Below are 23,213 nucleotides of genomic sequence, written 5' to 3' on the forward strand. Positions count from 1 at the left end.
CCATCAACCACCACTTATACTACACCCACCACCTCAAAAGAGCCCCACCCAGTTCCACTCACCTCCTTGGTCCGGAGTTGAATGCTGTGTCCACCAATGCTTTGGGCACCTAGAAGACCAAGAGAAAGAGTTACTGTTCTGCTGATCAGCAGCCACCAGCTCCACGAACCCACTCTCTACCACCCCAGCTCACCTTCAATGCTCATCCGGTTCCAAAGGTGGCACGCACAGCACCTGAAACATAAGGGAAACCTTTAACAGAGTTGATGTTAATACATGGCTGACCCAGCCCACAGACATCTCGCCTTCTCCAGCTGTTCCTCAAGACGTGGCTTTGTCACTCCGACACTGTGTGTGACACCTGCAAAAGTCAAAGCAAAAGGCACACGCCGAGATATTGTCCCCAACAACAAGCAGCCCACTGTGATGTCCATCTCCTGCTTCTTTACCTCGGCCTCTCACCCATCTGCCTGCCATCTCTTTGGGGTGCCAAAACAAGGTTAGGAGTGCACCTGAAAAAAACCACAAACAACAAGGGATGTTCATGACCAACCAATAATACAACACCTGAGAATAACTGCTCCTCCAGCCCACCAGCCTTTGCTCACCTTGCCACAGCCACCTCCGGTGCCCGTATCTCGCTTCGCTCGCCGCCTCCGCCTTCAAAATGACAACAAACCATAACGCGGTCAAGCACCCAAAGGAGGCACCTTCCCGCCAACTCCACACCCTGACCAACCTTCGGATGGCGGCCTCCTCTCCTCCTCCATCTGTTTCTTGATGGTCATTGACATGTGGGATCTGAAAAACAGGATTATGCAAATCACTGGGAAGCTGCTCAGCACCGAGTTGGTCAGGTTGTGTCGCTTTCCATGGCCCCTGAACCTACACAGCAGGCAGGGCAGCTCCAAGCCAAACACTCACAGGCACAGACTGACCAAAGACACAGCCATGTGAGTCACAAGACATGACCTCAAGATAAAACTCGCAGCAAGAAGAGGGACTCTGGAACCCAAGACTTTTGGGCAATAAGACCTACAGCGGTGCGTCTGCAAAGCGAGGGAACGAAGCGACGGATGCCCGAGAAGCCGCCTTCAAGACCTGAGGACGCACGGATGCGGGGAACGAGTCCCCCTCAGGGAAACTGGGTGGACAGAGATCAGATGACAATGCAATTGAGAATGACGTTGCAGAAGACAACCATCAAGAAACTTCCAAGTCAAGAGACCGATCTGCAATTTAGACTCGTCGTGCGGAATAACACGCTGCTGATTAGCGCCGTGCTGATCAGGAAAGGCTTTCCTGGGAGGATGCCCAAGATACAGGACTTGCTCTGCGAGGACACAGAGGACCATCAAGGCCTCAGGAAGCTCTAAGACAGCAAAGACTGACAACACAAAACACACAATCCCACACACCGAAGCTGGAGCTGCCCTGCCCATGCTGGAATCACACTGGAAAGCAACCTGTTCCTTCACCCACCCAAAGGGGGCTGCTCCCAGACAACCCTCTCCCCTACACTAACTTCAAAACACCACCTGCAATTCCCAGCCTCGACTCCTCTGCTCAGCCCCTCCCCACCTGCCCCTGGGCCCTCAACTTATCTTCAAGAGCGACAGCAGCACAAAGCCACGGTCGGTAACGAAAACCACATCGTTTGACTGGGATGTGCTTCCAGTCACACGGTTCCTCTTCATCCCCTAGACGTAAAAAAGGAAAAAACAACACCCACAGATCGCAAACAGCGCTGGCACAAGTCCCACCTAAGCCAACGCACGCTACTTCTGCTGCACTCACCTCCTCGAGGGAGCCCCATGGTATACCACGCACCTTCTCCTTCCAGAGTTGAACGCTATCGCCACCATTGATTGGGGCACCTGAAACACCAAGAGAAAGAGTTCCTGTTCTGCTGATCAGAAGTCACCAGCCCCATGAACCCCTCGCTACCAACTCAACTCAACTTCAACGCTCATCCGGTTCCAAAGGTGGCACACGCAGCGCCTGCAAAAACAAAAGGAAACGTTTAAGTGACTTGATGTAAAATACATGGCTGACCCAGCCCACCACCATCTCACCTTCTCCAACCGCTCCTAAATGTGTGTCTTTGTCCCTACAAGGATGGTTGTGGCACCTGCAAAAGTCAAAGCAAAAGGAACATGCTGAGGTAGTGCCTCAGCCTCTCACCCATCTGCCTGACATCCTCGTGGGGTGCCAAAAGTAGGTTCGGAGGACACCTGGAAAACACAAAAAACAGGGGATGCCAATGCCTTCAGCGAAAATAAAACACCCGAGAAATAACTGCTCCTCCAGCACACCAGCCTTTGCTCACCTTGCCAGAGCCACCTCCGGAACAGATATTCTGCTTCCTTGGCTGCTCTCACCTTCAAAAGGACAAACAAACCATAATGTGGCCAGGTAGCCAGGAGAGGGACCTTCACTCCAACACCGACTAACCTTTGGACGGCGCTCTTCTCTCCTCCTGCTCTTTCATGTACATCCTTGTCACACGGGATCTGAAAAACAGTGATACACAAGTCGCTGGAACACTGCCCAACAGCTAAACTATTCAGTTATGGCTCTTCCAGCAAACTCCGGGAAGGGCAGCTCCAAGCCAAACACTCAGACCAGTTCGAGACACAGCCCTCCAAATTACGAGACTCGATCTCAAGAGAACACCAAGCAAAAAGAATATCTCTGGGATCCAAGACTGTTGGGCAAGAAGACCTACGGCAATGCAACTGCAAAACGAGAGGCTGAATCAAGGGACGCCGAAGAACCCGGGCTTCAAGACCTGATGACACGAGGATGCGGGGAACAAAGTCCCACTCTGGGAAAATCCACGACCAGAGGTGATGCTGATGCAGGTGGCGATGATGTTTCAGAAGATGACCATCAGGAAGCTTCCCAGATGAAAGACCTATCTACACTTCAAACTTGTCACACAAGAAGAAGATGCTGCTGACTAGGACTGTGCTGATGAGTAAAGGCCTTGCAGGGATGAGGGTCAAGATGCGGGACTTGCTCTGAGAGGACATCAAGGCCTGAGAAAGCTTTAAGACAAAGACATACAACACAAACTACACACCACCACACACCAAGGCTGGAGCTGCCCTGCCCACACTGGCATCACATCAGAAATTAACCCACTTCCTTCACCTGGCCAAAGGAGCCTGCTCCCAGACTGCCCTCTCCCCTACACTAACTTCAAAACCCCTTCCACAACTCCCACCAGCCTTGACCCCTCTACACCGCTGGTCCCTCAACTTATCTTTCAGAGGACTGGCTCTCCAAAGTCGTGGTTAGCCAGGAAAATAGACAGGAGCAGCCCAGAATAATCCTCAACTTGCAAGGTTCCCCTTTGCCACCTGCATTAAAAAATAAAAGTCACACCACAACACCAAAACAAGCAAACAAAAAAACTCCACACACATAACCACAACACCAAAACACCTACCAGAATATTCAGCAATAAGTCCAACATCAGCCAGCCCCGTTCCCTTCCAAATGTCCCAGCTACGTAGAAGAGCCCTGCGGGGTCCCACTCCCCACGCTTTCCAGAGTTGGATGCTGTAGGGTTCGTCATTCAGGGAACCTAAAAGGCACAAAACTATTGTTCTGCTTGAGAGAAGACACTACTCCACAAGCCCTGCACTACCACCTCACCTCCAGTCCTCATACAGTTCCTGGCACTTGCTAGCATCAGGCCAGGGAGGGACAGGCTCCCATCAAACACCCAAAGGGCACCGCTTCTGGACAGCTCGCTCCCCTACAGTAACTTTAAAACCTGAGCCAGCGATTCCTAACCTTGACCCCTCTACACAGACCCTCCCCAACCATCCTCCCTTTCTCTTACCTTTCAAACGGTGGGGGCTCTGAAGCACTGGACAGAAAAGTAACCCACATCGGCTGACGGGGATCTTCCCAAAACCACAGAGTTCCTCCTCGTCATCTGCAAGAACAAACGGCAGTGCCACCAGAAATAGGACGTCAGCTAAATACCAACCCCTTCCACAAGCTCCTCATATCCCCCGACTCGCCCTGCTCACCGTCTCCTTCCACTCATTATGGCCACCATCGCTTCTGGCACCTGAAATACCAGGAGACACAAAATTCCCGTTCTGCTTGTCAGATCGAGCCTCCTCGTTACCATCCCGTCTCACCTCCAGCGCTCTTCCCCCTCCAAAGGTGGCACGCGCAGATCCTGCAAAAACAAAGGGAAACCCTTAACCGAGTTGAAGTAAAATCTCTGGATGAGCCAGCCTGCAACCATCTCACCTTCCCCGACCGCTCCTCAACGCGTGGTTTTGCGTGGCACCTGCAAAAGTCGAAGCAAAAGCACGTGCCGAGATACTGCCTAAAACAACAGGCAGCCCACGCCAGCCTTTGCTCAGAAAACTTCCAGATCCCTTCTGCAACGACTCCCAACCTCAGCACTTCAGTTCAGTCCCTCAACTTATCTTCCTGAGGGATGGTGGTTTTGGATCTATGTCCAGCAAAACACCACGCTGTCTGAGGGGCGTGTTCGTCTTCATCACCTGCAAACAGAAAAAGAGGAAAATCAGAAACAGTGTCACCAATAAGGTGCACTTCAGCCATCAACCACCACTTATACTACACCCACCACCTCAAAAGAGCCCCACCCAGTTCCACTCACCTCCTTGATCCGGAGTTGAATGCTGTGTCCACCAATGCTTTGGGCACCTAGAAGACCAAGAGAAAGAGTTACTGTTCTGCTGATCAGCAGCCACCAGCTCCACGAACCCACTCTCTACCACCCCAGCTCACCTTCAATGCTGATCCGGTTCCAAAGGTGGCACGCACAGCACCTGAAACATAAGGGAAACCTTTAACAGAGTTGATGTTAATACATGGCTGACCCAGCCCACAGACATCTCGCCTTCTCCAGCTGTTCCTCAAGACATGGCTTTGTCACTCCGACACTGTGTGTGACACCTGCAAAAGTCAAAGCAAAAGGCACACGCCGAGATATTGTCCCCAACAACAAGCAGCCCACTGTGATGTCCATCTCCTGCTTCTTTACCTCGGCCTCTCACCCATCTGCCTGCCATCTCTTTGGGGTGCCAAAACAAGGTTAGGAGTGCACCTGAAAAAAACCACAAACAACAAGGGATGTTCATGACCAACCAATAATACAACACCTGAGAATAACTGCTCCTCCAGCCCACCAGCCTTTGCTCACCTTGCCACAGCCACCTCCGGTGCCCGTATCTCGCTTCGCTCGCCGCCTCCGCCTTCAAAATGACAACAAACCATAACGCGGTCAAGCACCCAAAGGAGGCACCTTCCCGCCAACTCCACACCCTGACCAACCTTCGGATGGCGGCCTCCTCTCCTCCTCCATCTGTTTCTTGATGGTCATTGACATGTGGGATCTGAAAAACAGGATTATGCAAATCACTGGGAAGCTGCTCAGCACCGAGTCGGTCAGGTTGTGTCGCTTTCCATGGCCCCTGAACCTACACAGCAGGCAGGGCAGCTCCAAGCCAAACACTCACAGGCACAGACTGACCAAAGACACAGCCATGTGAGTCACAAGACATGACCTCAAGATAAAACTCGCAGCAAGAAGAGGGACTCTGGAACCCAAGACTTTTGGGCAATAAGACCTACAGCGGGGCGTCTGCAAAGCGAGGGAACGAAGCGACGGATGCCCGAGAAGCCGCCTTCAAGACCTGAGGACGCACTGATGCGGGGAACGAGTCCCCCTCAGGGAAACTGGGTGGACAGAGATCAGATGACAATGCAATTGAGAATGACATTGCGGAAGACAACCATCAAGAAACTTCCAAGTACAGAGACCGATCTGCAATTTTGACAGATGATGCTGCTGATCAGCACCATGATGATCAGGAAAGGCTTTGCAGGGATGATGCCCAAGATGCGAGGCTTGTTCTGTGAGGACACACAGAAGACCATCAAGACCGGAGAAAGCTCTAAGACAAAGACAGACAACACAAAATACACAACCCCACACACCAAGGCTGGAGCTGCCCTGCCCTGGAAACTAACATGCTCTATTCACCCACTCAAAGGGGGCTGATTGTAGACAGCCCTCTCCCAGATGCCATCTTCAAAATCCCTCCTGCAACTCCAAGCCTCAGCCCCTCTGCAACCAAGTTCCTGTACTTAGCTTTCAGAGGCCTGTGGGTCTAAATTTATGTCCAGCAACGAAACCACGTTTTCTGACTAGCACGTTCCTGCAGTTTTAAGGTTCCTCTTCAACAACTGCATTAAAAAAAAAAGTAATAAATAGAAAAAAAAAAAAAAAGTAAAAAATAGAAAAAAAAAATTTACATGCAAGCATAATCTTGCTATAAAGAGCTCTAACTTTCGGTGGTTCTAAAGTTCTTACCTTAAAGAGTCTTCCCAAACAGCCCAGACAGCTCAACAGCTGCAGTCAGCTCCAGGAGTAGGAGAGCTCTGACCTCAGAGAAGCCCAAGAGCTGACTGAAGACCCAAGCCAAAGGCTGTGTCTTATATACCACAGGCACCGCCCACAGCTATTCCCACAATCCCCTGGGAAAGGGGAGGTGGTGATTACCACAAGGTATAAAAGCAGCCAGAGGAGAAGCAGTCAGTTTTCTCCTCTTTCTTCAGTTTATGGGAGAAGCAGAGAAACTCCATGATGCCGGCTGAGGAATTTGGGTTTTTTTTCTCTCTCGTTGTTACTTCAGCGACACGGCCAGGTAAAAACTTAACCCACAGGGAACCTTAACAGAGTAAAGGTCATTGGAGGCTTGGATTAGACAGAAGAGAGGAAAGAACAAGTGGGGTGGGTCACAGATATGGACTCACAAAGTCTCCTGAAAGACTCAGAAGGGTGAGAGCTATGCAACAAAGCTAAAAGTGGAAGGCAGCATTCTGTTAGAGGGGTCATTTTTGGATAGAAGACACTGAAGAAAGCTGAGGGGCACAAGCAGCAGTCTGGAGGGGATTTTAATAGAGTACAGGCGTCCCTGGGATGTTGGGAACCGAATGACAGACGGCGTCAGAAGAGCTTCTCGTAGAGCGAAAAAGGCGTAAAATGCGCAACGGAGCCGGAAGGTGGCTGTGGGACGCCGACCGGGGGGGGCGTGAGGTTGGCCTCCGGAGGTATGGTGGTGAGAGAAGGGTGCTGTGAGAGAGGTAAAAGGCGGCTCTGGGACACGAGGAAAAACTCTATGTGTTCAGTTGATGTACAGATGTCCTGAAGAAGAATTCTGCCTCAGTAAGAGAGCTAAAAAGAGCACCACAGAGATCGAAGGGTGTGGGGCGGCGGGAGGATGGTCTCGTAAGGAGCGGTGCCCTGAATGAGAGGGCTCTGATGGGCAATAATGTTGAAAAAGAGTCCGGGAAGACCCTCTGGCAGAGCCTTGAGGGGGAGACCGGACCCCCATCCCTTTCTGAACGCTTCCTCGGAGAGGACCCTGGGTGTGGCTGGATGTGGTCTTTGCCCCTGGCAGTAAAGCGGAGTTCATACTCTCCCTCTGCCCCAGAGTTGGTGTATTTTATCTCTGCCTTTTAATACCTCGCTACCTGTCGGCATGATGTGCACCCGTCCCGTTGTATAAAGGGTTTCTTTAAAATGCATCTTACCCCAGGGTGATTGGTCTCTTGGCTCTTCTGCATGTGCCTTTGATTTCACTGGTTGGTTCATCTGAACCTCAAGTTCTGACGGTTTGCTGCCATCCCCAAATAAATTGATCCGTTTGCTTCCTGGTCTCCGTATGGAACTCTAATTCCTGAAATTCAGCTTTCATTTTGCCGTCTCCCTGTCCTGTGGACTTATCTGGCTCTCGAGGGGGGAGGGGCTTGCTGCGCTGCTTTTCTATTAGTCTGTCCTTGGTGTTTCACGTGGCATCGGTTTCACTAGATTTCAAGGACAGTTGAGAGTGTCCTGAGGTCTATATAGATCTGCTACTTAATATGATACTTTGCCAGATGGGCGGGGTCAGCGCAAAAGACACAGGCACCCAAATAAAGAAGTTAGTTTATATTTACTGACGTATTAAATTATAAGAGAACAAGTGCAGAAACAAACAACAAAACTGAAGTGCGATAGCAAAGTCAAAGCAAAACACAGCAACTCATCTAATTGTTACTATACAGACGCAGCGACAAAGAGTAAGAAAGACGTGTCGCCGATTGCTGTAATGGTTTGACTTTGCCTGGATCTGCGGTTGCTGGGGAGCCCTGGTTGTTACGAGGACACGGAGAACCCTTCCCAGCAGTTGGGAAATCCTACACGGTGCGTCCTCTTGTAGGTGAGGACGGCAGAAAGGGTCCAGTTTTTCGAGTATCCCGTTGCCGCTAGTCCGAAGGACTTGCGCTTTTCTTAACGTGAAAACGTCCGGTCTTACGCCTCGTAACGACCGAAACCGGGGCCTGGCTGGGGCTCAAGTTGCAGATCGTAGGGCTGCCTAAACTATCTCCCCTAGACATGTTACTGGTGGTTACCTAAAATATCTGCCCAGACAATTCAGTATATTGGCTGCTTTTGCACTCTCTCCTGGTTTGAAAAAAATTTCTCAGAATGGGGAGGGTAAGCTACTGCTTTCACAAACCTTTTTCCTCCTACATACTTAGCTGATCTCCCAGTAAACCAAATGTGCTCCGTCTCAGGATGAGTTAATAGATCCAAATTTTTTTCAAACCTCATTAAAGATTCATTTTTGAGTGCAAAATCAGGGTTTACTTCTTGATTACTCATGGGGGGCAGTGGCTAGCTGCTAGTGGAAGGCAGCCACACCATAGCCTCCCGCTTTGGCTCTATCTTGAATATATTTGACCCATTGCATGATAGGAATTATGGCAGACAGAGCCTCTTTATATCCTACTGTGAGTTGTTCTAGTTCTAGCGCAGCCCAAAAACGTGCTAATGTAGTAGATGTTTGTGAATTCATGTTAAATAATTATGAAGTGTTTGCTAACCCAACTTTGAGAGTACTAATAATATATCTGTCTTCAATATTGTGAAATATGCAAACGTAGGAATTCGTTAAAATGAAATAACTGTTCTTTGTGTAACTACAAAGCTTAAGGGAACAAGAAACAAGACATCCACAGTTTCTGTACCCTGAAAACACTACAATGTACATCCTGTTGTGCTAATCTAAGCTGATTTTGCTGCTCACCACATAGCACTGAATTTGAGGTGGTTTTACTGCTGACTGCAGAGCGTTGCACAGGAAAGAGCAAAGGAGCGCATGTGCGGAATCGAAGGGTAATGAGAGGGGAAACTGAGGCAGACACTGACTTCATCCAACGACCACCAGATGGGGGTCAAAAAGATCCCCAGAGATAAAGCGGGCATGCGCCTTTGAAGGCCTGCTTCTCCCAAGAACTAATAAACATAATCCAGCCTATACCTAGAACAGTCATTAATGCGCATTAGAATAGATATGAATGTGTATTAAGGTATGGAATGTAAGACAAAAGATTAAACTTTAAGGCATGTGTGCGAGTGGAGCGGAGACTCCCCACGCACCCAGCGCTGTTTTGCTTATTGCGATTTTATTTATTAAATTAAACTATTAACAGAATATTGAGTCCCAGTCATTTATAACACTGATAACTCTCAATGTGGAGTTGTTTTCTGCTTCTGGTAATTTTCTCCCCCGGGCTCCAAGTTCTGTGTAACCCGTTTACAGATTCGTTTGAGATCTCTTCTTATTTGTGAGGATCATAAATCCAAAACCTGTTGTTAAGCCTCTTCTGTTAATTCCAAATCACCCTGCTGTTCACTTCTGCAAACTCACACTTTTGCCTTGTTACCTCACATAACAGGGTTACGATTGGTCCTACGTGTCAGATGCGCTGTCTCCAAAAACGGAACAATCCGATGACTGCTAAGAATTGAACACCGCAATACACGCTGCCACGCACTGAATATAAGAAGATACAAAACCACTGACGGGCAGTCGGGCATCTTTTGAGCGAAAAACTACAAATGATTCTCCGGAAGTCGGCCATTTTGTTACCGGAAGTCGGCCATCTTTTTACCGGAAAACTACAAATGAGTCTCCGGAAGTCGGCCATCTTTTTACCGAAAAACTAAAAATGAGTCTCCGGAAGTCGGCCATCTTGTCACCGGAAGTCGGCCATCTTTCTACCGGAAAACTACAAATGAGTCTCCGGAAGTCGGCCATCTTGTTACCGGAAGTCGGCCATCTTTTTACCGGAAAACTACAAATGAGTCTCCGGAAGTCGGCCATTTTGTTACCGGAAGTCGGCCATCTTTTTAGCGAAAAACTACAAATGAGTCTCCGGAAGTCGGCCATTTTGCTACCGGAAGTCGGCCATCTTTTTAGCGGAAAACTACAAACGAGTCTCCGGAAGTCGGCCATCTTGTTACCGGAAGTCGGCCATCGTTTAAGCGAAAAACTACAAATGCGTCACCGGAAGTCGGCCATTTTGTTACCGGAAAACTACAAATGAGTCTCCGGAAGTCGGCCGTTCTCTTACCGGAAGTCGGCCATCTTTTTAGCGGAAAACTACAAATGAGTCTCCGGAAGCCGGCCATTTTGTTACCGGAAGTCGGCCATCTTTTTAACGAAAAACTACAAATGAGTCTCCGGAAATCGGACAAACTGAAAATTAAAAATTTAAGAGCCCCCAATGTCCCCTGAGCGTAGAAGCACACCATCTGGGAGATCCTCTGATCTTCGCCAAAACCTGTCAATTTTCTCTCTTACTTCATAGATTCATTTTTTCACTCGTGTTGGAAGGGGCCCTCAAAGACCATTTGGTCCAATCCCTCTACCTAATACTATGGATTCGATGTCTTAACACTTTCTACAACGGGAGGAATCTACCGCTTCTCCTGGGAGACCATTCCAATCTTTTACTGTCCACATGGTGAAAAATGAACTTATGTCCAATCAGAATTTCTCCATTACCTCTTATCCATTAAGCCCCACCTTACCTTGTTGCTGGAGGACCAAAAGAGAGAACTGTTGCAAGACGAACCTCTCTTAGGGCACGGCGCTCTGAGGTCCAAACAGGCGTTTCAGCAGAAACTCACGAATAGTGCTCTGAGTTTATTGCCCTCAGGGTTGCCGAGCCTGGCTCGGAGCTACTGCTCTGGAATCAGCTAACCTATCTCCTGGCTTGCTCAGGAATGAGCTGAGTGAGATTGTGCTCCAGGCCTCACCTTTTATTGGCCCCCTAATCCTGCTCGTGCGCAGTTGGGGCCTGCCCTAATCAGGCACAGGTGGGTTTAACACAAGCTCATGCCCACTACCTGGCAATTAGTGGCACCTGGTTGCCTCATTTCACTACAGAGAACAGTGAGCAGCTGACTGTCTGGCTCCTTCTGGTTACACGAGGACAAAAAAAGAACATAGAGTGCAGCTGAGTAATGGGGAACATCTGGTTTCTAAAGGTCCAAAATAGAGAGTTTGTTTGGCTGCTTCACATGCTGTTTCCAGTTGCTGGAGGACTGGTGTCTGTCAGCAAGCCGGCAAGCATTTAAATACCCATTTACACATCTAATATCTGCTTTGACCTATACATCAGCTTTGATACACTCACACAGAATCCCTGGAGCAAAATATCCCCCGTCCCTCCTGGTCCCACACTCCCCCCTCACCTCTACCATACACCCTGACAGCCCTCACAGCCCTTTATCCCTCCCCCCTGTAACTCCAGTGCTTAAAACACATCTATGAGGACTATTAGGCAGGATTTGTCATTACATTCGTAACATCAAAGCAACACTCTTGCTGGGGGCAGAAAAAGCATCCATCCTTCCCTACTCCATTGCTGGCGTAGAGAACCCTGTATGGCTGCCTCTACTTGTATCACGAGACACCCCTACACACACGCTGCTGCAGTAGTGGCGCTGCATCCTGCTTAGACAAAGCTGAAAGTAAAAAATGACTCCTGAAAGTAAAAAAATAAATTCACCATCTGCTCATGAGGTGTCCACATGTTTATACATATCCTATTTAAATACTTCTATAGGCAAGTATTTCACTTCCTTTCTGCATTCATGTAACTTGTACAACTGTTCACTGATACCATTACATTTTCTATCTCAAACACAGGGATAATTTGACCAGGTATTTTTTGTGTGTTACACAACCGGGATAGCTGCCCAAAGGAGATGCTACCAAACCCCCAGTGAAATATCCCATTTAGAGGGAGACAGAAACATAGTACTTCAGAGCACTCCATCAAAACACCAGCAAAAGATACCTGCAGCATCCAGCTGTCTCTCTGTTGAAAGATTTAGAATAGATAATTAGCTAAACTAGGTAATACGAGATCTAAAGCATGTTAGCAGGGGCTGTTAGCATCTAAACAATGCAGTTTGTACTTTACACAACTGTTTTTGTTACATTTATGATACAAAAAAAGTCTGTGATAACTCTTTGGCTTTAATTTTTGAAGGATGATGGAGAGAAGGGAGGGTAAAACTGCAGGAGTCAAACAAATCCCCACTGCTGCAGTATATAAACTTACCAAAAAGGACTCTCTGATTTGTTAATACATCTGGATGTACCAAAACGTGCAGAGGAATGCATTTTCATCATCTCAACTGCTGCAATTGTGACCCACAAAGCCAGAAACACCATCAACTTGAGAAAGATGTGCTGTGCTTCCCTCTTGAGAATGACTTTCTCTTTTTTTGAAGGAGGAGGAAAGAGTCTTGTTGCCGGTGACTTCCGCAGACTCTTTTGGGATCTGCTCTGATGGGGAGTTTCCAAAATGCAACATCTTTGAATGAGAGGCATTTCTGTTTTGGACTCTCTCTTCCCATCTTCTATCAATATTCATGCTGAAGGGCAGTTGTTCCTGGTCTCCCAGCTTAGCTTGCAGCAGGCCAGGGATCAGATTCCTTCCTCAAGAAAAGGCACATCAGGTAACTGGTATATTTCTGCAGTCACCAGGCAAAAAAAAAAAAAAAAAAAAAAACAGAGTGCCAGCAGGAAGCATCTGAAAGAATCCTATGGGTTGGCAAACCTCTTCTGCTTCAACCTCCTTCACCATCCCTTGAAGTACTCATCATCCCTAAAGACACCCCCCAAGTCATATAGAAATAGCACTTAGGGATATGGCTTAAGTTCTTGTCAGTGTTGGGTTAATGGTTGGACTCTAATGATCTTGAAGGTCTTTTCTAATAGAGGTAATTCTGTGATTAGCACCATGGGCTTTCCCTCACCTGCTCTGTACCCATTCAGTGCCAGATACTGCATCTGTCATTGTTTGTAGAACCCAAGCTACATCAAGAGACAAAATGACAGTTATACTTGAAGGGAGTCACCAGCTCCATGTTCATCCTCACTACTACCCCAGCTCACCTCAAATGCTCATCCAGTCCCAAAAGTGGCCTAAAGTTCACGCAAAAAAGTAACTGCTTCACAGAGTAGCCACATTATTCTCTGCTCTTTGACAATGACCTTGCCTCGGACTACTTGCTATAGTCAGCAGCTTTGTCCCAGTGAGCCTGCTTACAATATTTGCAAAAAACAAAAGGAATGTACCAAGATGCTGCCTCAAACAGCACCCTGCCTGCAACAATCCCCATCTCTTACTCCTTTACCTTGGCAATTTGCATATCCAGCCTCTGCAATTTTCTTATTGTCACACGGTGACTACAATAGAACCTATAAACATCAACTGATGCTTCTAACTTCAACAACACACCCGAAAAATAACTGCTCTTTGGTCCCACTAGTCATCACTCACCTCACCCCAGTCACCTTCAGTGACTATCCCACTTTGCTTACTGCTTCTACCTTCAAAATGACTTAAACACACACTGTAATCAGGTAGCTACCAGAAGCACAATCCCTCCAGCACTACACACTGACTGACCTGACTGCACTCTGCTCCCTCATTTCTTCTCACGAGCGCATATTTGTCCTTTGCATCTGAAAGAAAGCGTTACACAAGTCACTGAAATGCTGAACAATGGACAGACAATTCCAGACATCTCAATCCTAGTTAGGAAACCCATCTAGTGTACTACTACCCTCATGCCATTAATAAACACAGCCCCAAAACTTTAAACCCATACACATACAACTGTTAACTACTGAGAGGGTCAATTTCCTGCACTCTCATGAAGGTCCCATCACCTTCATCACCATCAAAGCAACTGCTCACCCAGCCTGACTATGGCTGCTCCACCTAAGATCACTGTAAAATTGTGGCCTAAAAACTCAAGGCAAACATCACCAGAGACCCTTATGGCTCTTCAATATCCCCAACTCTACAATCTGGGCAGAGAAGCCCCAGGCCAAACACACAAACACAGACCAACCCAAGACACACCACTGCAAACTACAAGATTAAACATTAATAGAAAACTCCCAAAAAGAATTACTCTGGGCTCCAAGAAGTTGGCCAAGAAGATCTACAGGGATGCAAGGGTGAGGCAAGGAGGCCCCATGGTGACATGAAGTGTCATAGAACACTTCCTCTTACAATAATTACTCTTCAAAATAACATATCAGATGTACAAGACTAGCATCAAGACCTAAGGATGCAGAGACAAGGTTGCAAATGTGGAAAATTTATGACCAGAGATGCTCATTCGTTCATAAAGAAGATTTCAAAAGATGCCTATCAAGAAATTTGCAAGATGCGAGAAAAGAAGGATCCAGATGGCACTATGATGATGATGACTAAATGTGTTCAACACCATGGGGATGATGTTCAATATTACTTGTCCTGTAGGGGATTCTGGAATTCAAGACTTTGGGGCAATAAGACCTACAGAGATGCGTCTGCTAAAAGCGAGGGAATGAAGCGACGGGTGCCCGAGAAGCCCCCTTCGAGACCTGAGGACGCAAGGATGCGGGGAACGAGTCCCTCTCGGGGAAACTGGATGGACAGAGATCAGATGACAATGCAATTGAGAATGACATTGCAGAAGACAGCCATCAAGAAACTTCCAAGTCAAGAGACCGATCTGCAATTTAGACTCAAGCAGAAGAACACGCTGCTGACCAGCACCGTGCTGAGCAGGAAAGGCTTTCCAGGGAGGATGCCCAAGATGCTGGACTTGCTCTGTGAGGACACAGAGGACCATCAAGGCCTGAGGAAGCTCTAAGACAACAAAGACTGACAACACAAAACACACAACCCCACACACCTAGGCTGGAGCTGCCCTGCCCATGCTGGAATCGTACTGAAAAGTAACCTGTTCCCTTCACCCACCCAAAGGGGGCTGCTTCCAGACAGTCCTCTCCCCTGCACTAACTTCAAAACACCACCTGCAATTCCCAACCTCGACTCCTCTGCTCAGCCCCTCCCCACCCACCCCTGGGCCCTCAACTTATCTTCAAGAGCGACAGCAGCACAAAGCCATGGTCAGTAATGAAAACCACATTGTTTGAATGGGATGTGCTTCCAGTCGCACGGTTCCTCTTCATCCCCTATACGTAAAAAAGGAAAAAACACAACCCACAGGTCACCCACAGCGCTGGCACAAGTCCCACCTAAGCCAATGCACGCTACTTCTGCTGCACTCACCTCCTCGAGGGAGCCCCATGGTATACCACACACCTTCTCGTTCCAGAGTTGAACGCTATCACCACGATTGCTTGAGGCACCTGAAACACCAAGAGAAAGAGTTCCTGTTCTGCTGATCAGAAGTCACCAGCCCCATGAACCCCCTCACTACCAACTCAACTCAACTTCGATGCTCATCCGGTTCCAAAGGTGGCACGCACAGCGCCTGCAAAAACAAAAGGAAACGTTTAAGTGACTTGATGTAAAATACATGGCTGACCCACCCCACCACCATCTCACCCTCTCCAACTGCTCCTAAATGTGTGTCTTTGTCCTTCCGAGGATGGTTGTGGCACCTGCAAAAGCCAAAGCAAAAGGCACGTGCTGAGGTAGTGCCTCCAACAACAGGCAGCCCACTGTCATGTCCACCTCCTGCCCCCTTACCTCAGCCTCTCACCCATCCGCCTGCCACTCTTGTGGGGTGCCAAAAGTAGGTTCGGAGGACACCTGGAAAACACAAAAAACAGGGGATGCCAATGCCTTCAACGAAAATGAAACACCTGAGAAATAACTGCTCCTCCAGCACGCCAGCCTTTGCTCACCTTGCCAGAGCCACCTCCGGAACAGATATTCTGCTTCCTTGGCTGCTCTCACCTTCAAAAGGACAAACAAACCATAATGGGGTCAGGTAGCCAGGAGAGGGACCTTCACTCCAACACCAACTAACCTTTGGATGGTGCTCTTCTCTCCTCCTGCTCTGTCATGTACATCCTTGTCACATGGGATCTGAAAAATGGTGATACACAAGGCACTAGAACACTGCCCAACAGTGCTGGACTAGTCCTTTAGGGCTCTTCCAAAAAACCCCAAACCTGTAACTCTGGGAAAAGCAGCTCCAAGCCAAACACTCAGACCACTACAAAACACACCCCTGAAAATCATGAGACTTGATCTCAAGAGAACACCAAGCAAAAAGAATATCTCTGGGATCCAAGACTGTTGGGCAAGATGACCTACTGCGATGCAGCTGTGAAGCGAGGGGCTGAAGCAACAGATGCCCACCAAGCCGGGCTTCAAGACCTAAGGATGTAGAGAACAAGTGCTGCTCTGCAAAAATCCATGACCAGAGATGCTGATTAATATGGAAAAGTGTTTCAGAATACCACCATCAAGAAACTTCCCAGATGCAAGAATAATCCATGTGTTTAACTTGTCATGAAAGAAAAAGATGCTGCTGACTAGGACTGTGCTGATGAGAGAAGACCTTCCAGGGATGATGCCCAAGATGAGGGACTGGCTCTGCGAGGACAAAGAGGACATTGAGGGATGAGGAAGTTATAAAACACTCAAGACAGACAGCACAAAGTACACACCACCACACACAAAGACTGGAGCTGCCCTGCCCAGGCCAAACCAATGCTGTAAACTCATCTGCCCCCTTCACCTGACCAAAGCAAGCTGCTCCCAGACAACCCTCTCCCCGATTCTCACTTCAAAACCACTCCCTGCCGTTCCCAGCTTTGTCCCTTCTGCCCATCCCCAGTCCCTCCACTTATCTTTGGTGGTAGGGGTCCAAAGCCATGGTCATCACAGAAAGACAAAACCATCCACAGGGATGTTCCTGCAGCCACACATTTCCCGTTCATCATCTGCTGAAAAAGAAAAAAACAACCAAACAAAAAAAACACATCACCACACATAATAATTTTCACCAGAAATTCCAACATGAGCCAGCACCAACCTCTTAGAGAAGACCCAGCTTCTCAAGAGTCCTGTGAGGTCTCACCCACCTGCTCATCACAGAATTAGGCACTGCAGGACTCAATGAAGGGCACCTAAAATACACAAAACCACTGTTTGGCTTGAATGAAGTCACTACATACATGAACCTCCTAAATTACCACCCCAGCTTACCTACAACACTCAGCTCCAAAGGTGACAAAAAACAAACAAAACAAAATAAAACAAACGAAACACACAAAAAAACCAACAAAAACAACCAACCCCACACCAAAAAAAACCCTGGCAAAACAAAGAGAAACACTTAACTGAATTGATATTAAACACCTGGCTGACCTGGCCCACAACCATCTCGCCTGCCCCAGCTGCTCCTCTACACGTGGCTTTGTACCTCCAAGGCAGTGGGTGGCACCTGCAAAAGTCAAAGCAAAAGCCACATGCTGAGATATTGCCCCAGTCAACAGGCAGCCCACACCAGCCTTTGCTCAGAAAACTTCAACATCCCTTCTGCAACAACTCCCAACCTCAGCACTTCAGTTCAGTCCCTCAACTTATCTTCCTGAGGGATGGTGGTTTTGCATCTACTTCCAGCAAAACACCACGCTGTCTGAGGGGCATGTTCCTCTTCATCACCTGCAACCAGAAAAAAAGGAAAATCAGAAACAGTGTCACCAATAAGGTGCACTTCAGCCATCAACCACCACTTATACTACACCCACCACCTCAAAAGAGCCCCACCCAGTTCCACTCACCTCCGTGATCCAGACTTGAATGCTGTGTCCACCACTGCTTTGGACACCTAGAAGACCAAGAGGAAGAGTTACTGTTCTGCTGATCAGTAGCCACCAGCTCCACGAACCCACTCTCTACCACCCCAGCTCACCTTCAGTGCTGATCCGGTTCCAAAGGTGGCACGCACAGCACCTGAAACGTAAGGGAAACCTTTAACAGAGTTGACGTTAACACATGGCTGACCCAGCCCACAGCCATCTCGCCTTCTCCAACTGTTCCTCAAGACACGGCTTTGTCACTCCAGCACTGTGTGTGACACCTGCAAAAGTCAAAGCAAAGGGCACACGCTGGGATACTGCCCCCAAAAACACCCAGGCCACTGTGACGTCCATCTCCTGCTTCTTTACCTCGGCCTCTCACCCCTCTGCCTGCCATCTCTCTGGGGTGCCAAAACAAGGTTAGGAGCGCACCTGAAAAAAAACACAAACAACAAGGGATGTTCATGACCAGCCAATAATACAACACCTGAGAATAACTGCTCCTCCAGCCCACCGGCCTTTGCTCACCTTGCCACAGCCACCTCCGGTGCCCGTATCTCGCTTCGCTCGCCGCCTCCCCCTTCAAAATGACAACAAAACATAATGCGGTGAAGCAGCCAAAGGAGGCACCTTCCCACCAACTCCACGCCCTAACCAACCTTTGGGTGGCGGCCTCCTCTCCTCCTCCATCAGATTCTTGCTAGTCATTGACAGTTGGGACCTGAAAAACAGGATTAGCAAATCACTGGAAAGCTGCTCAGCACCAAGTCAGTCAGGTTGTGGCGCTTCCCATAGCCCCTCATCCTACACAGCAGGCAGGGCAGCTCCAAGCCAAACACTCACACCCACAGACCAATAGGAGACACAGCCATGTGAGTCACAAGACCTGAGCTCAAGATAAAACTCGCAGCAAGATGCGGGACTCTGGAATCCAAGACTTGTGGGCAATAAGACCTACAGAGATGCGTCTGCTAAAAGCGAGGGAATGAAGCGACGGGTGCCCGAGAAGCCCCCTTCGAGACCTGAGGACGCAAGGATGCGGGGAACGAGTCCCTCTCGGGGAAACTGGATGGACAGAGATCAGATGACAATGCAATTGAGAATGACATTGCAGAAGACAGCCATCAAGAAACTTCCAAGTCAAGAGACCGATCTGCAATTTAGACTCAAGCAGAAGAACACGCTGCTGACCAGCACCGTGCTGAGCAGGAAAGGCTTTCCAGGGAGGATGCCCAAGATGCTGGGCTTGCTCTGTGAGGACACAGAGGACCATCAAGGCCTGAGGAAGCTCTAAGACAACAAAGACTGACAACACAAAACACACAACCCCACACACCGAAGCTGGAGCTGCCCTGCCCATGCTGGAATCGTACTGAAAAGTAACCTGTTCCCTTCACCCACCCAAAGGGGGCTGCTTCCAGACAGTCCTCTCCCCTACACTAACTTCAAAACACCACCTGCAATTCCCAACCTCGACTCCTCTGCTCAGCCCCTCCCCACCCACCCCTGGGCCCTCAACTTATCTTCAAGAGCGACAGCAGCACAAAGCCATGGTCAGTAATGAAAACCACATTGTTTGAATGGGATGTGCTTCCAGTCGCACGGTTCCTCTTCATCCCCTATACGTAGAAAAGGAAAAAACACAACCCACAGGTCACCCACAGCGCTGGCACAAGTCCCACCTAAGCCAATGCACGCTACTTCTGCTGCACTCACCTCCTCGAGGGAGCCCCATGGTATACCACACACCTTCTCGTTCCAGAGTTGAACGCTATCACCACGATTGCTTGAGGCACCTGAAACACCAAGAGAAAGAGTTCCTGTTCTGCTGATCAGAAGTCACCAGCCCCATGAACCCCCTCACTACCAACTCAACTCAACTTCGATGCTCATCCGGTTCCAAAGGTGGCACGCACAGCGCCTGCAAAAACAAAAGGAAACGTTTAAGTGACTTGATGTAAAATACATGGCTGACCCACCCCACCACCATCTCACCCTCTCCAACAGCTCCTAAATGTGTGTCTTTGTCCTTCCGAGGATGGTTGTGGCACCTGCAAAAGCCAAAGCAAAAGGCACGTGCTGAGGTAGTGCCTCCAACAACAGGCAGCCCACTGTCATGTCCACCTCCTGCCCCCTTACCTCAGCCTCTCACCCATCCGCCTGCCACTCTTGTGGGGTGCCAAAAGTAGGTTCGGAGGACACCTGGAAAACACAAAAAACAGGGGATGCCAATGCCTTCAACGAAAATAAAACACCTGAGAAATAACTGCTCCTCCAGCACGCCAGCCTTTGCTCACCTTGCCAGAGCCACCTCCGGAACAGATATTCTGCTTCCTTGGCTGCTCTCACCTTCAAAAGGACAAACAAACCATAATGGGGTCAGGTAGCCAGGAGAGGGACCTTCACTCCAACACCAACTAACCTTTGGATGGTGCTCTTCTCTCCTCCTGCTCTGTCATGTACATCCTTGTCACATGGGATCTGAAAAATGGTGATACACAAGGCACTAGAACACTGCCCAACAGTGCTGGACTAGTCCTTTAGGGCTCTTCCAAAAAACCCCAAACCTGTAACTCTGGGAAAAGCAGCTCCAAGCCAAACACTCAGACCACTACAAAACACACCCCTGAAAATCATGAGACTTGATCTCAAGAGAACACCAAGCAAAAAGAATATCTCTGGGATCCAAGACTGTTGGGCAAGATGACCTACTGCGATGCAGCTGTGAAGCGAGGGGCTGAAGCAACAGATGCCCACCAAGCCGGGCTTCAAGACCTAAGGATGTAGAGAACAAGTGCTGCTCTGCAAAAATCCATGACCAGAGATGCTGATTAATATGGAAAAGTGTTTCAGAATACCACCATCAAGAAACTTCCCAGATGCAAGAATAATCCATGTGTTTAACTTGTCATGAAAGAAAAAGATGCTGCTGACTAGGACTGTGCTGATGAGAGAAGACCTTCCAGGGATGATGCCCAAGATGAGGGACTGGCTCTGCGAGGACAAAGAGGACATTGAGGGATGAGGAAGTTATAAAACACTCAAGACAGACAGCACAAAGTACACACCACCACACACAAAGACTGGAGCTGCCCTGCCCAGGCCAAACCAATGCTGTAAACTCATCTGCCCCCTTCACCTGACCAAAGCAAGCTGCTCCCAGACAACCCTCTCCCCGATTCTCACTTCAAAACCACTCCCTGCCGTTCCCAGCTTTGTCCCTTCTGCCCATCCCCAGTCCCTCCACTTATCTTTGGTGGTAGGGGTCCAAAGCCATGGTCATCACAGAAAGACAAAACCATCCACAGGGATGTTCCTGCAGCCACACATTTCCTGTTCATCATCTGCTGAAAAAGAAAAAAACAACCAAACAAAAAAAACACATCACCACACATAATAATTTTCACCAGAAATTCCAACATGAGCCAGCACCAACCTCTTAGAGAAGACCCAGCTTCTCAAGAGTCCTGTGAGGTCTCACCCACCTGCTCATCACAGAATTAGGCACTGCAGGACTCAATGAAGGGCACCTAAAATACACAAAACCACTGTTTGGCTTGAATGAAGTCACTACATACATGAACCTCCTAAATTACCACCCCAGCTTACCTACAACACTCAGCTCCAAAGGTGACAAAAAACAAACAAAACAAAATAAAACAAACGAAACACACAAAAAAACCAACAAAAACAACCAACCCCACACCAAAAAAACCCTGGCAAAACAAAGAGAAACACTTAACTGAATTGATATTAAACACCTGGCTGACCTGGCCCACAACCATCTCGCCTGCCCCAACTGCTCCTCTACACGTGGCTTTGTACCTCCAAGGCAGTGGGTGGCACCTGCAAAAGTCAAAGCAAAAGCCACATGCTGAGATATTGCCCCAGTCAACAGGCAGCCCACACCAGCCTTTGCTCAGAAAACTTCAACATCCCTTCTGCAACAACTCCCAACCTCAGCACTTCAGTTCAGTCCCTCAACTTATCTTCCTGAGCGATGGTGGTTTTGCATCTACTTCCAGCAAAACACCACGCTGTCTGACAGGCATGTTCCTCTTCATCACCTGCAACCAGAAAAAAAGGAAAATCAGAAACAGTGTCACCAATAAGGTGCACTTCAGCCATCAACCACCACTTATACTACACCCACCACCTCAAAAGAGCCCCACCCAGTTCCACTCACCTCCGTGATCCAGACTTGAATGCTGTGTCCACCACTGCTTTGGACACCTAGAAGACCAAGAGGAAGAGTTACTGTTCTGCTGATCAGTAGCCACCAGCTCCACGAACCCACTCTCTACCACCCCAGCTCACCTTCAGTGCTCGTCCGGTTCCAAAGGTGGCACGCACAGCACCTGAAACGTAAGGGAAACCTTTAACAGAGTTGACGTTAACACATGGCTGACCCAGCCCACAGCCATCTCGCCTTCTCCAACTGTTCCTCAAGACACGGCTTTGTCACTCCAGCACTGTGTGTGACACCTGCAAAAGTCAAAGCAAAGGGCACACGCTGAGATACTGCCCCCAAAAACACCCAGGCCACTGTGACGTCCATCTCCTGCTTCTTTACCTCGGCCTCTCACCCCTCTGCCTGCCATCTCTCTGGGGTGCCAAAACAAGGTTAGGAGCGCACCTGAAAAAAAACACAAACAACAAGGGATGTTCATGACCAGCCAATAATACAACACCTGAGAATAACTGCTCCTGCAGCCCACCGGCCTTTGCTCACCTTGCCACAGCCACCTCCGGTACCCGTATCTCGCTTCGCTCGCCGCCTCCCCCTTCAAAATGACAACAAAACATAATGCGGTGAAGCAGCCAAAGGAGGCACCTTCCCACCAACTCCACGCCCGAACCGACCTTTGGGTGGCGGCTTCCTCTCCTCCTCCATCTGTTTCTTGATGGTCATTGACACGTGGGATCTGAAAAACAGGATTATGCAAATCACTTGGAAGGTGCTCAGCACAGAGTCGGTCACTTAATGGCACTTCCCATGGCCCCTGATCCTACGCAGCAGGCAGGGCAGCTCCCAGCCAAACACTCACAGGCACAGACTGACCAAAGACACAGCCGTGTGAGTCACAAGACCTGAGCTCAAGATAAAACTCGCAGCAAGAAGAGGGACTCTGGAATCCAAGACTTGTGGGCAATAAGACCTACAGCGATGCGTCTGCAAAGCGAGGGAATGAAGCGACGGGTGCCCGAGAAGCCCCCTTCAAGACCTGAGGACGCAAGGAT

The 23,213-nt window shown here is 48.8% G+C and overlaps 3 long non-coding RNA genes across 4 annotated transcripts; all 3 read right to left on the reverse strand.

Moving 5' to 3' along the window:
* Positions 1-2,324: 2,324 nt before the first annotated feature.
* On the reverse strand, positions 2,325-17,311 carry LOC139802469 (uncharacterized). Its single transcript, XR_011728635.1, has 4 exons — positions 17,204-17,311; positions 16,476-17,114; positions 2,455-2,513; positions 2,325-2,381 (listed from the first exon to the last, which is right to left on the reverse strand). It is a non-coding gene; the product is annotated as an uncharacterized lncRNA (long non-coding RNA).
* On the reverse strand, positions 5,306-15,703 carry LOC139802628 (uncharacterized). 2 transcript variants are annotated; one of them, XR_011728726.1, is made up of 4 exons: positions 15,649-15,703; positions 15,484-15,563; positions 15,272-15,386; positions 5,306-5,393 (listed from the first exon to the last, which is right to left on the reverse strand). It is a non-coding gene; the product is annotated as an uncharacterized lncRNA (long non-coding RNA). The 2 variants fall into 2 exon arrangements; XR_011728725.1 differs by lacking the exon at positions 5,306-5,393 and having other exon boundaries at positions 15,153-15,386.
* Positions 17,312-20,120: 2,809 nt separating the features above from the next.
* LOC139802452 (uncharacterized) lies at positions 20,121-21,593 on the reverse strand. Its single transcript, XR_011728625.1, has 5 exons — positions 21,409-21,593; positions 21,220-21,319; positions 20,395-20,453; positions 20,270-20,321; positions 20,121-20,174 (listed from the first exon to the last, which is right to left on the reverse strand). It is a non-coding gene; the product is annotated as an uncharacterized lncRNA (long non-coding RNA).
* Positions 21,594-23,213: the final 1,620 nt, after the last annotated feature.

The sequence above is a fragment of the Heliangelus exortis genome, chromosome 14 (genome assembly GCF_036169615.1).
Source record: "Heliangelus exortis chromosome 14, bHelExo1.hap1, whole genome shotgun sequence".
NCBI classification, from domain to species: Eukaryota; Metazoa; Chordata; class Aves; order Apodiformes; family Trochilidae; genus Heliangelus; species Heliangelus exortis.